Source organism: Cryptomeria japonica, chromosome 9 (assembly GCF_030272615.1).
Source record: "Cryptomeria japonica chromosome 9, Sugi_1.0, whole genome shotgun sequence".
Taxonomy (NCBI): Eukaryota; Viridiplantae; Streptophyta; class Pinopsida; order Cupressales; family Cupressaceae; genus Cryptomeria; species Cryptomeria japonica.
The window spans coordinates 489,566,133-489,581,230 of record NC_081413.1 but is presented as its reverse complement, the minus strand read 5'-3'; the positions used below and the strand labels follow the sequence as shown (position 1 = coordinate 489,581,230).

At 34.9% G+C, this 15,098-nt stretch overlaps 1 pseudogene; it reads left to right on the top strand.

The window, feature by feature from the left end:
• The window catches only part of LOC131079711 (pentatricopeptide repeat-containing protein At3g09040, mitochondrial-like), a 54,386-nt pseudogene extending 43,280 nt beyond the window's left edge, over window positions 1–11,106 (top strand).
• The last annotated feature ends 3,992 nt before the right edge of the window (window positions 11,107–15,098 follow it).

Sequence of the window (15,098 nt, the reverse complement as noted above, 5' to 3'; positions counted from 1 at the left end):
TTTAAACAATTCTGAAATCACATATATACATTCAAGGAGAAAAGCATTCAAGTTGAAAGAATGCATTAACATGTTGCAGGACTTCATTCCAACACAACAAGCCTTGTGTGAGATTCCATGAAAGAGTTTCATAATTGAAGTAATATTTGTCAATTCAACATTTTTATTACTTTTTTAGCCTTTGTCCTTGCAAGGGCATGCACTCTTTTCATCATTATATAGTTGTTGTGGAGGTGGGAACACAAACATGGTGTTTGACTTAGGCAATCCCTTATATAACATACTCTTTTTTTCTATTTTTTGTGTGTGCAGGTTCATATCTTATAGCCAAAAGGCTACAAGAGTGTAGAGCAGATAGTTACATGTTGCAATAGATTTCAAACAAATGAAAATATTTGGAAGAAGTCACCTAATGCCCCTATCTTGCCATTTTGAGTTAGATTTATGGGAGCTAGTGTTTCAAAGCTTCTTGATTGCATTCTTGATCACCTTCTCTAGTTTTGAACAACTTTAGACTAGGCTGCCCAACACTTGTGTCTGCCACTTTTTTCTCTAGATTTTAGATATAGATCATCTATGTATCTCTTCCCTATGTCTCGCTTACTATTTCTGTTATTCTTTTTATATCTATTATTTTCTACTAAAATCAATCATTTTTCAATTATAACCTTAGATATCATACACACGCTTCATAGTCTCATTTATTTTGCAACAAAGGAATAGAACACTAGCATCTGCTTCTCCTATCGGGATATCGAGATTGTAGCTAGGTCTATTTGTGTTTCAATTTATGTGCAGGGAGTTTGAGATCTTTAGTTTACATTCATAGGCCTAGGATCTCATTTCCTTGCACACGAGGAAATACAAATGAGATTGCTTCAAAATGAAAGTACAATATGGTGTGATACAAAATAATTTAGTTAGATTATGCTAGCACCAAAAATCTCTAATGTTAGCATAGAACGATACATAAAATAGGAAGTAGACAACAAAATGGAACAATATCACCTAGAAGCTATGGAAACCCTCTAAGAAAAATGTTGTTGCTTTGATAATGGATGACACTCACTCTTTTATTATAGGTTGAAGAATAAATTTTCCTCACTCCTTTTCTATTGAGTATCACATTTTGAACTTGATAGATGAATTTGATGGAATGAACATCCCTTGTATAATCTCACTCATCCACTATCGAGTGTCATCTTGTGAATTTGATATGTGAATTCTATTAAATTGATATATCTTATTCCTTTTGTAGTTAGGAATTTGGGTGTAATCATCAAAGCAATAAATTATCTAACCACGAAAGCTAAAATGCAATGAAAATAACTCCTAATTCAATCAATAGAAGCATAGAAAAAAAACACTAAAATAAAATGCAAACCAAACCAGAGTGCTCCATCCATTTTATTTCATTGTTCTTCTTTCACCTTCAAATTTGATGTAGATCCTACCTACAAAGCACAAATGCAAGTGAAAAGAAAGAAGGAGAGATGAAAATCGCAACATAAGATTACTCAAAGCGTGGTTGTTGAAAATGAGCAATGAGAGCTTAATTTATAGAAAAGAGGATTTTGAATTAGAGGATGAGATTAATATGAAGACAAGAAGAATCGACGGCTAGGATCAAACACATACCAGAGTTTCCATTAGGAAAAAGAGAAAAAGTGGAAGAAATCCAAAATCAAATCGAGGAAGATAATATGAGGATTTAATAAATAAATTGTGAGATTTTGCCAAGATCTAGAGGCAATGGAAAGCACAAATAAGAGACAAAATAGATGATAGGAATAAATTGTATTCTATCAAGATGAAAATACTGATCAACTGGATCATCAAAAGTTCAATCAATCAAATTACATACAATGAATATGAGCCTACTTATATAGGAAAGGCTATATGGATAAGTGAGAACACAAACATGACATGTGGCTCAATAAGAAACAAGGGTAGGTAGGAAATAGGCATGGTAGGTAGGAGAAACAATATAATATTCCACATGAGGTGGATCACCCATCGAAAGTGGAATTATCACTCCACAATAAGTGAATATGATAGAGTAGTAACAAGATCACACCACAAAAGGTGGAAATTCTCCTACACACACTATCTCAATGTGACACAAACACCCAAGTGTTTCATACCCAAACTACTATGAAATGCATTTACCTAAGTAAACTTAATTAAGGTGTAATAATATCCAACATGAATAATTAATTACACCAACACCCCCCCTTAAATGCAACTTAGGGGAATGCACTTAAGTCTATAATGCAACTAAGCAGTGCAAGATGGGTCTCGACTACTAGGCCATGCTAGGTACCCATGTACAAAATACAAATGCATGCAAACCAATGCAATTAAATCTCTCACAAAGCGGGGAAAGAGAGAAAAACCCAATGGGAAAAAACCCTCCCCCAAAAGAGAGATGAAAACTATACAAGAGAACTCTCATAGAAGTACGTGAGGAGCAAAACCCCATATGAGGAAAATGTCCCCCCCATATGAGAGAAGAAGAGAAGATAGGTAGCCCCCCCTCAATGTAGAATTTGCACCAATGATAGAAGCTCGACGATAAATGAAGAAATTGCTCCATAAACATCGAACCACGTTCCTCCCCTTAGGAATAAAAAAAACCAAAGGTGTATCCATGCAGTCTTCCCAATCATGAAGGGAAGATGTAGGAAAAAAACTCATGATGAATGGAATCTCTGAAAATTGCTCAAGTGTCCCCATGTCAATGTTGAAAGTAACCCCCTCCAAAGGTGGTAAACTGCTCCACACTACTGAAAAAGGCACTCCAAGATCTAGTGGAGATGAATGTAGAACAAGTCCCAAAGACTCACAAGTCTCCTCAAAGAATAAAGAGACCTCCTCCAACTGATGTACAAAAGTATCCACAATGATGTCAACCTCAAAAGAATGATCATGTAGAGAATGCACAAGAGGGTCTGAGTGTTCCCTCACAACAATCGAAGAAGGATCATTTTCATCAAAGAGAAGATGAATGTCATCAATGATGTCTCCCAAATATGTAATGTAGGACTCCATAAACAAACCTGTAATGTCTGTCAAGTAGTCATCCCAATGAACTAAAGCTGGAAGACATGAAATATCTCGCTACACTAAATCACAAGAAGGAAAAACTGCCGCACTAGCTACATCATCAGGTGTAATAGGTGATGTGATATCAAGAGGAGGAGATGAAATGCAAGGCTCAAGAACAGGGTCACATGTGAGAATCCCCAAGTTCAACTACCCAAATTTCTCCTCAAAATCTAAATCACCAACATAGGAAGAATCAACCTCATCTATAGGACCAAAATCTGAAAATGAGTGTAACTGAGATGCATGATCAACCATCCCAGTAGCAATGATAGATCTAGTCTCCAAGTCTTTAATGATAACTGAATCAGGTGTGAACTCCACAATTTTTCTAGTTGCCCCATGTGTGATTTGATAGATGGAAAGAAGATTGTTTGTCAAGTGGGGTACACACAACACATCATTGAAGGAGTTATCGCCAATGGCAATAGATCCTTTCCCAATCACATCCATGTATGTATGATTTCCCATCAAAATCAGCGGCATGGTGCAAGGCTCAAATGAAGAGAACATAGACTATGAAGATGCTATATGATGAGAAGCTTTTGAATCTAGAAGCCATATCCTTGAATCATGACTTGTAGTAGCACAAAGAGCTTGTCCCTTTCCTTTATCTATCTCAAAAGAGTGATCCTTTCCTTTATCCTTGGAAGAAGCTGATGTAGAAATTCTAGAAGGTAGGTTGATTTTGTTCTTCTCAAGAAGATTCTTCAACTCATCAATATCCTTCTTGTAACAATGATGTTCATCATGTCCCGACTTCTTGCAATATCCACAAAAAATATTGTCCTTATATGATTTCCTCTTAGGTGAGAATGGTGAATCACCTTGCTATGGAGAGGATGATTGTACTCCATCTTGTTGTGGTTTTGACTTAGGTTTCTTTTGATTCTTGTCTTTCCCTTGATTGCTTTGATTCCCTTTGTTAGCCACCAAAGCTAGTGACTTTGAAGATTTGAGAATCCCCATCTTGGTCAACTTAGATTACTCAAGTATCAACATCTCCATGAATGCATCAAATGAGAGAGAAGTGTATGAGGAATCTTGAGCTAACCTATGGGTGTGAAAGCTAGATACAAAGGTTGCATACTCTGAAGGAAGCTTGTCCAACAAGTTATAAATCAATTGAACATCCTTTTTGTCAATTCCAAAATCCTTTAGCTTTGCTCTTAGCTCAATTGCTTTTGTGACATAATCTTGGATTGTATCAAAATCCTTGGGATCCAAAGTTGTGAGTTCACTATCAAGCTTGTAGCCCTTAATCTCATCAACTTGACCATACAATTTCTCAAAAATATCCCAAGCCTCTTTGATTGTTGTACACTTCTCAATGTGAAAAATGAGGTCATCTGATACATACTTTCTCAAAGTTCCAAGTGCCATAGAATTATTAGCAAGCCATTCAATTTGAGCATTAGGATTAGCCTTAAGATCAGGTGGTGCTGTAATAGTTCCACTTACATAATGAATGAGTCATTTTTCTATTAGTTTACTCCAAGACTTAATCTTCCATGAAGCATAATTATGAGGAGTTAAAAGTGGAAATTTAAGAGAACCCATAGCACCAAAATGAAAAAAACACAAGATAGAGAGAGGCACAACCACACAAGACACCCCCCCAAAAATACTCAATCAAGAAACCCGCCCAAAATGGTGGTTTGACACTTTATACTTAGTGCATATACAATGAGCCACTTGCAAAACAAGGCAATGTGGACTTCTAATTTCAATCTTACAACTACCTCAAATAGGCTATAAGAGACTCCAAAAATTACTGCAAGTGATCTAAACTGAGATCCAAGCAAAATACAAGTACCAAATCGGCCAAAAATGACCAAGTACAATTTCTACTCAAAATCACTACAAACAAATGGCAGATTATGAAAGTAGACGAAAAATTATGCACTTAAAAAAAAATGACACCTGAAAAAGGAGTCCATATGAGCCCGAACGAAGCCTTCAAGGTTGTAAAAATCGATATTTCATGATTTTAGAAAAACTTGTATCTGAAAATCTAAAAAATCTCACACCACTGTATAGATCAAGAAATTCTACCCCAAAACAAAAAAAAATCTTCGAAAAAAGGAGTCTAGATGAGTAAGATATCACTATTTGAAAATTGCCTGCAAAATTATAATTTTTGGAAAATTTCCGTCACAGCTTCAAACTTCAAATGCCTCTAGATTTGGCCTTCGAAGTCCAATTTGGATGAAACAAAAGACAAAACTAAATTTCTTGGACCTCCTCAATCCAATGGTGACCTCAGATTTGACCCATTAAACTTCAATAATAACTTGCAATAGAAAGCTCCAAAATACACAACCTCAAATAACATCAAATTTCTCTCAATTAGCAAACCAATGACACCCTAATGGCTCTGATACCATGTGAGATTTTGTCAAGATCTAGAGGCAATGGAAAACACAAATAAGAGACAAAATAGATGATAGGAATAAACTGTATTCTATCAAGATGAAAATATTGATCAACTGGATCATCAAAAGTTCAATCAATCAAGTTACATACAATGAATATGAGCCTACTTATATAGGCAAGGCTATATGGATAAGTGAGCATACAAACATGACATGTGGATCAATTTGAAACAAGGGTAGGTAGGAAATAGATGTGGTAGGTAGGAGAAACAATATAATATTCTACATGAGGTGGATCACCCACCGAAAGTGAAATTATCACTCCACAATAAGTGGATATGATAGAGTAGTAACAAGATCACACCATAAAAGGTGGAAATTCTCCTACACACTATCCCAATGTGACACAAACATCCAAGTGTCTCATACCCAAACTACTATGAAATGCATGTACCTAAGTAAACTTAAGTAAGGTGTAATAATATCCAACATGAATAATTAATTACACTAACATAAATAAATTGATTATCCTCATGTTTTCCGAAATTGGTAGGTTGAAAAGATAAATATGGAGATAAAAAATAAAAAATTGGAAATAAAAATTAAAAAGTGGAAGAGCCAAGTGAGGTCATAAATAAATAAATAAAATTTATTTATTTCACCCACACATGGTAATTAAATAAATTAAAAATTTATTTAATTAGAACAATTTGGAGAAGGGGATTAAATAATTAAGTGGAAGAATAATTAGCTTAGAATAAATGGATTAAATAATTAAGTAAATTATTTAATCAAAGAGGAATAGTTCTAGGATTAATCGATTAAGATCAAAATTAATTGATTTGAAAGAGACAATGATGAACATTAATTAAATAATGAAAGATTATTTGATTAATGGTTTAGAAGAACAATAATTAAATAATTAAGAATTATCTAATTATAGGAAACTAGAAGAAGAATATTAGTACTAATTAAATAATTAAAATTATTTAATTTTCTAGACGAAAAAGGTTAGTGAAAAGTGTCGTCGAAGACTTAGGACAATTTTCAATGTCTACACCTTCCTTGTAATTTAAAGAATGGATATCACTCACTTCATCACTAGTAAGTGCCATCTCATGAACTTGATATGAATTTAGCGGAATAGGTAGCCCTCTTCAATATCCCTCACTCTTTCATTGTAAGTCAAAGAACGGATATCCCTCGCTACTTTGCCATGAAATGTCATCTTGTGAACTTGATATGTGAATTTGGTAGAATGAACATCTTGCACTCTGGTCTATGTAAAAGATAAATTATTTGTAGGCTTAGTATGTGAATATTATGGATTGGCTACCATTAAGTCCTTAACTGCAACAAAACAATAGATTAATTATTTATACATTCAATATACAAAGTTGATGAAATGAATAACAATCAATTATTGATTTTATTCCAAAGAAAATGAATTATTCGATTAAAATATAAATTTGATCAAATAAATATTTAACTATAAACCAAAAAATAATTATCTATATAGCTAATATTGAATCAAACAAAGTACTTCCCAAATTATTTACTATAAACTATAAAAGACAAACTATTCATATATAGAATAAATATATGATATGCTCAACTAAAAACATCATTCTTAATGAACCCACAAGATACAAGTCTTGTTGAGTAAAAAGCCCCCATATCATTAAAAATGATTCAGGGGTGAACATGCAGAGTCTCTCCTATCATACAGAGACGGGTTTGGAGATGCTAAACAGCAGTTTCTCGTCTCCTAAATTCCTGCTGTTCGCAGTACTGCAACCAAACGCATTAGACAATGACGGTACATGCAGATCACTCTTTTCCTCTTTCTACCACTGTCCACAAATATAAAAATGGCCTTAAAATCACTGTGGTGGACGGTTTTTCATTGTCATAGTGGTGAAGCAGATGGAATAACAATGTGCATTTCCAACGATGCAATTATAATCATACAATTCCAATGCCATCCATGGGCAATTTCAATCTCAATATAACAGCATTATGTAGAGATGGTCGGTTGAAAGAGGCGCTACACTTTCTGCTCACTACACACAATTCCCCTCCAAATTTGTCTACGTATCTTCCACTATTACGGACCTGCATTTCCGAGAAATTTATTTTGGAAGGTAAAAAAATCCATTGCCTCATCAATGAGAGGAAATTTAAGTTTGCAACCCACAAAATATTACAAGATACTCTTATACGTATGTATGGCAAGTGTGGAAGTTTAGTACATGCTCGCCAAGTGTTTGACGAAATGACTGAACGAGACACATTCTCATGGAATGTGATCATTGCAGCTTACACCAGAAATGGGAATCCTCAAGAGGCACTCACACTGTTTCAGGAAATGCAACAAACAGGTGTTCAACGCGATCGGTTCACTTTTGGCAGCATACTTCCAGCCTGTGGAAAATTAAGAGCTATAGAACTGGGTATCAACATTCATCAAAACATAATTGAAAGCGGGTTTTTGTCAGATGTTGTAGTTACAAGTGCCCTGGTAGACATGTATATAAAATGTGGATGCATACACAGGGCATGTGAACTGTTCGATAAAATTTCTGAAAGAGATGTGATATCGTGGACTACAATGATTGCCGGATATGACCAAAATGGGTTTTTTGGGAAGGCCTTGGAAACTTTTAAGAAAATGCAATTGGCAGGTGTAAAGTCAGACTCCGCAACTTTTGCCAGCGTCCTCTCGGCCTGTGCCAATATGGGAGCTTTAGAACAGGGTGTGGATATCCATCAGAGCATAATCGAAAGCGGATTTTTGTCGGATGTCGTAGTTGCAAGTGCACTGGTAAGCATGTATGCAAAATGTGGAAGCACACTAAAGGCACAAAAACTGTTTGAAAAAATTCCTCGAAGAGATTTGGTCTCATGGAATGCGATGATTGCAGGGTATGCACAAAATGGCGTTCTTGATGAGGCTTTAAGACTTTTTGAAGAAATGCCTCAAAGAAATGTGATCTCATGGACTGCATTAATTGTAGCATATGTACAAAACGAGCTTTTTGAAGAGGCCTTAGAAACATATAAACAAATGCAGTCATCAGGTGTGAAGCCAGACTCCACGACATTGGCCAGCATCCTCCCAGCATGTGCCAAAATGGGAGCTTTAGAACAGGGTATGCATATCCATCAAAACATAATCAAAAGTGGATTTTTGTCAGATGATGCAGTTGGAAGTTCCCTGGTAGACATGTATGTAAAATGTGGAAGCATGCCAAAGGCACACAGAGTGTTTGACAGGATGCCTCAAAGAGAAGTTGTTTCATGGACTGCAATAATGGCAGGATATGTACAAAATGGATTTGTTGAAAAAGCCTTGGAAAATTTTAAGCAAATGCAATTGGCAGGTGTAAAGCCAAACTCCACAACCTTTTCCAGCATCCTCCCAGCCTGTGCGCAAATGGGAGCTTTGGAGCAGGGCATGGACATCCACCAAAAGATTATCGAAAGTGGATTCTGGTCAGATGTTGTAGCAGCAAGTGCCCTGGTAGACATGTATGCGAAATGTGGATGCATACGCAAAGCACGCAAACTGTTTGATAAATTGCCTCAAAAAAATGTAATCTCATGGAATGCTATGATTGCAGGCTATGCACAAAATGGTTTCTGCAAGGATGCTCTCGAACTATTTGAACTAATGAAGTACTATGGAGCATACCCCGACCATGTAAGCTTCACTTGCATTTTACTAGCATGCAGCCATGCAGGTTTAGTGGATGAGAGCTGTAAATACTTCAATGGCATCGAGGCCTCTCATTGCATTATGCCTACAGTGGATCATTATGTGTGCATGGTTGACCTTTTTGGCCGTGCTGGCTATCTTGAGGAAGCTCTAAACTTCATCATCAAAATTCCAATCAAACCTGTGATGGTTGTGTGGTCGTGTTTGCTTTCTGCCTGTAGAGCTCATAAGAATATTGAGTTGGGATTATTTGTAGTAAATCTTCTTTTTGAGTTGGATCATACAAATGCTTCGACTTATGTTCTTCTGTCAAACATCTATGCCGAAGTTGGCAGGTGGGGTGAGGCTCAGATGGTAAGGAGATTGATGAAAGATAGAGGAATTAAAAAGATACCTGGATGTAGTTGGATTGAAGACCATAATATGGTACATGCTTTTTGTGCGGGTGACAGATCACACCCACAAATATAGGAGAACTATGCGAGGCTGGAGAAATTATTTGGGAGATGAAGCAGCAGCATATATTTCAGATTCAAGACATGCATTCAATGGTGTGGAGGATGAGGAAAAAGAATTGTTCCTCTGTCACCGCAGTGAGAAGTTGGCAATTGCATTTGGATTGTTAATAACTATTAGAGTAGTCAAGAACCTACAGGTAAGTGTTTACTGTCATGCTGCAATCAACTTTATCTCCAAGATTGTTGCAAGACAAATCCTTATGAGAGATGCAAACCAGTTCCATCTTTTCAAACAAGGACAATGTTCTTGCGGAGATTATTGGTGATGCTTAGTGAAGAAATATGTAAACATATGCTATTGCCATAAGAAGATGGATGACGCCAAGCCAGCAGCGATAAATAAGGGACCAGGTTTGAATTCTCATTTCTAAAAATTGATTTTTGAATATTTGCACCATGATGTTTTGTCCATAAAATCAAACATGGAGGATGCAATGTGCATCACTGGTGCTGCCTATATGTGCTGATGGGGTATTTGTCAAAGTCCTGTCTTATGATACCATGGAAGTGTTCATAGCATTCAACTGTTTTGAAGAAACATGAACATGGCAAATGAAAAAAATGGAGTAGTTGGTGACGAATGCAGAAAACGAAAGCCCTGATTTATGATGTCATTGAGGTGTCGAGACACTGAACTATTTTTAAGAAACCTTCACATGTCAAATGAAAAGATAGAGGAGGTGATGGAGAATGGCATAAAGAAGGTGACGGAGAATGGCATAAAGAAAGCCCGGTTTTATGATACCATGGAGATGTCATGACATTTGAACTACTCTCAAGAAACCTGCACAGAATGAAAAAATGCAGTAGGTTGCGACGAATGGAAAAAAGAAAGCTCTGATCCATGATACCATGGACGTGTCATGACACTGAACTAATTTTAGGAGACCTGTCTAATGAAAACTTGGAGGTGGTGGAGAATGGTATAAAGGAATCCCCGTTTTGTGATACCATGCAGGTGACGTCATTGCAATGTTTCCAGAAACTTGGTCATAATCGAATGAAAAGTTGGAAGAGATGGTGGAAATTATTAAAAAAATGGAACACATTTCAAAGAAATAGAAATATACTTGCTAGTATAACCCCTGAATGAATGAACGAACGTTTTTAATAATGTCTAGGAGGCCAAACAGTTGATCCACAGATAGTTAGCAAAGAAAGCATTCAAAGCTTAAACAAAATATTGTGACTGCTAAACCTCTTTTTTCTTCTGCATCTTGGATCTTCTATCGTGTATCTTGATTAGGAAATCTGCAACTTTGTCATCTTTTTTTCGTCAAATAGGTTACTCAAGGTGTTTACATTTAGTGTCTTAGCATAGTTGATCCAAATATCATTGTAGGCTGGATGCTCCATGATGTAATTCAATTTTGTCTCCACCATCCTTTGAGTGCAATATCTACATCTTCTATCTTCCCATTCTTTTTTTGTATCATTCATCTTCATGTTTTGCATCTAAATTGATGTGAGCTGGTTCTTATATGAACAATTAACTTTTTTGTTTTCCATTTTATTTCCATTCCTATGTAGTTCTTTTGTGTATGTTCATGTATGTGATTGAAATGTTTGATATAGTATTCTTTTTTCCTCCCTGTTTTACCTGTCAACATTTTTTTTTTGACTTTTTCTTGCATATACTTTTTTATTTCTCTATTGTTATTCGGACAATCTTTTATGTTAATATTCCACTTATTTGTCCATTTAATGTTTTGTTTCATTCATGTGCTTTTCCTTCTATCTAGTTTCTCTCCCACTGCCATTTTTGTCAAAGAAGGGTTTATAATTAATTTACTACGTGGATACAATACATAGCATCTCTTATAGTTTTTAACTACAACCTTTTCATTTTCTATGGTTTTTTTGTCTGGATTAAGGACTATCATATAAATGAATTATATACACTATATTATATCCAAATTTATGTATGTTCATATGGATTTTGTTTCATTTTAGAGCTAGAGATTTCTAGTGTTGCTTCTTATTGTTATGTTTATAGGAAAGCTAATATGTTTGATATCTCAATTATACCATATCCAAATTTATATATGTTTATAATGATTTTGTTTTTAAATGATAAGTGTCTATTTTATAATCGTTTCTTAATAATAGTTTAAAAACAAACTATTAAAATTTATATTTTTTATAAGTAAAAATTTATAATTTGTTTTTCTTATTTCATTTTGTATGATGTTTAAGTAGACAATCTTAGTATATAATTTGTGTGATTTAGTATATATTGATTTCAATTTCAATTTTACTTCATAAATAACATTTTGTTTATACGTAAAATTATTGAAAATTTGGTGTATTATGCATTTGTATATAAGTATATAAGTATATCAAGTATTTTTTTTTATTTGAATAAATTTTTACCCCCTTTTTAGTAAATTATTATGGGCTTTGGTAAAGGTGGACAAAGAATATAAAAAATAAGAGAAATAATAAGGGAAAGGAGAAAGGAGAAGGGAGAGAGAAACATGTGCTAATATAGAAAAGGGACAGAGGAGCAATTAAATAGAAAAGATGCGCCTAAGAATGTTTACATAACATGTGAAGTAGAATGTAAAGAAAGGGCGAGAGCATGTAAAGAAAGAATGCCCCAAGGAAACATAAATAAAAAAGTGTCTTTGTCCCCACAGTGAAGATAAAGATAAAATTAGGAACTTCTAATATAAAAAAGTCATGGGAAAAGAATGAAAAAATACAAGAAATGTATACAAGGAACCTAGATGTGTGCCTAGATGAAGAACATGTACCATAGAAATAAAGTTATTGGTGCCATAATATAATCAATAAAATTATAGTATCAATGTAGGAAGAGAAGTGTAAATAGAAAGATGAAAGAATATAAGTACACGAAGAAAGGGGGAATCAATTAGTAAAGAAGTGGCATGACCACAAACAAAATTATCATTAATCTCATAAGCATTTGAGGACTCGACCAAGAGTGTCATGAAATAGGAAGTAGCTAGAAAAGGGTCCAAAGAGTGAAGAAATTTCTATTGAACATTGCTTTCTATTGAGAGGGCCAACGAGGGAGGGGGGTGGGGTGAGGGTGGTGAATTAGCAAACTAATTCAAACTTTAATCCTCAATCCTATAAAACAATTTAACCACGAGAGATTTTAACAACAAAAGAGCATTCACACACAAGAGCCATACAATGTGATACATGTGGAAAACTCGAGATGGAAAGAACCACAATGATAAATATTGCTAGGATCTACTGTCCTAATCTAGCCTCACAATATAAAAACCACTTACAATGTTTAAGGGCACCAACCCTAAGGAATCACCAAATCCTTGATTTAAGAGAAACAATTATAAGGAAGTACCAACTCCTTGATTTAAGAGCACCAACTCTAAGGAAGCACCAACTCAATATCTTGTAGGCACCAACCTTAAGGATATTATAAAAATCATTTAATAGAGGAACAACTACTATCATTAAATGTTACACACATTTTGCAACTAGCACAATTAAAACTCTCTTCTCCTCACAAAATTGTATCCGATCAACAACTATATTGCATATTTCAGTTTGGTCATTGAAAACTATGCAACAAACTGCATAAAAATGTGTTTGTCATGTTCACTATTGCATTCACATTTTAATCACTACTATTTTGTTCATGCATTAGAAGTTAACTTCTCTTATCGTGCAGCTACAAATGAAACTCTCAACTCATCGTTTGATCATGCATGCTCTCCATCTGATCATGCTCATGCACTAATTATTTCATCCACTTAACTGATTGTTGCAACTCATTGTTCTTCATGCACATTCTCTATCTAACTATGCACACATGATTTGATCTTGGATTATTTCATATCGACCTTTCAATTAATTAACTGTTACTTCAAAATCATGCAACTCATTGTCGTCCCAAAAATATCACCTTGGAATCATAAACTAGTTGTTTAATTAGTTAAAAATTGATTCATTAACTTCAGATGCAACAAAGGTCAGAAATCTAACCTCTGTTGGAAACCTAACCAAGTTTCAAAACTATCTCCCAATGTTGTGCACTTCTTCCTCTTTCCTTCGTTTGAGAGTAAACTTGGCAAAATTTGAACTAGAAAACAAAACCTAGTTTCGAAATTGAACTTAAAATACAACTCATAGAAGCTACTTTACTCTTTACCTTTGATTTTTTGCTTGTCAGAGAATCTAGTGGAAAATGTACCTATTTTTGAAACCCAATAAAAAAGCTAACAAGTGTTATAGAGTGCACAAGCCGACTTAAGCCTTTGTCAAAAAATCAACTAGAAATCGAATCCATTTTGATAACTGGTTCTTCTTTGTGGTACAAAACTCGACCAACTAAGGCAATTGCACGAGTTTCTCTTCTTCAAGTTCTTTTCAACAAAATTCTAGGTTGTGAGAACTTGTCCAAAACCCAATGGTTTTGAATTATGGTCTAGAACTTGATTATTGAATGAAAAGCATTGCTTGCTCTTTGTTGAAGCCTTTTTTGAAAAATTATTGGTTATCAAAACCAGTCCAAAACCTAATGGTTCTAAATCGTAGTTTAAAACCTGACTACTATCAGAAATGATTGATTTTTGAGCTTAACGACACTTGAAACATTAATGGCAACACTTTGTGCCACTCCTTTAACATCAATGACAATACTAATCAATAGTTAGTCTAACAATCTCCCCCTTTGTTATTGATGGCAAAACTTAATTTGAAACTCTTCTTCTCAACATGCACTTTGCTCATCTTTCATTGCATTTCACTCCCCCTTTGTTCAACATCTGCAACTCTTTCTTCTTTTGTAATTCTCTCCCTCTCTCTATATCTTTCTCTCCCTTTGACATCAATGAGAAAGGACAGTATGAAATTCTACCCTTTAGGGTTAGAAGATGAAACATTTACATACTCCCCGTGGGTAGATACTCTCCCTTGGAATTCTTAGAGAGAAGGAGCCAACACTCCTAGCTTTTGATAAGAAGCTCAAATGTCTCCTTGGGAAAGGGCTTTGTAAAAATGTCTACAACCTAATCCTTAGTGGAAACATATTCCATTTTTACTTCTTGATCAACAACTTTTTCTCTCAAGAAGTGATATTTTATTGAAATATGCTTAGTTCTTGAGTACATAACTGGATTTTGTGTCACAAAAAAATGAGATCGGTTCATCATAATTAACCTTGATGTCCTTGAGTGTTTGCTTCATTCATAACACTTGTGTGCACCATGAAGCAGCTACAATGTACTCAGCTTCACCAGTAGATAAGGAAATAGATTCTTGTTTCTTGCCTATCCAAGAGACCAATTTATCTCCAAGAAAGAACTCTCCAACACTGGTACTTATCTTGTCATCTACAGATCCTGCCCAATCAACATCTGCATATGTTGTTTAAGTGAAATCATCACT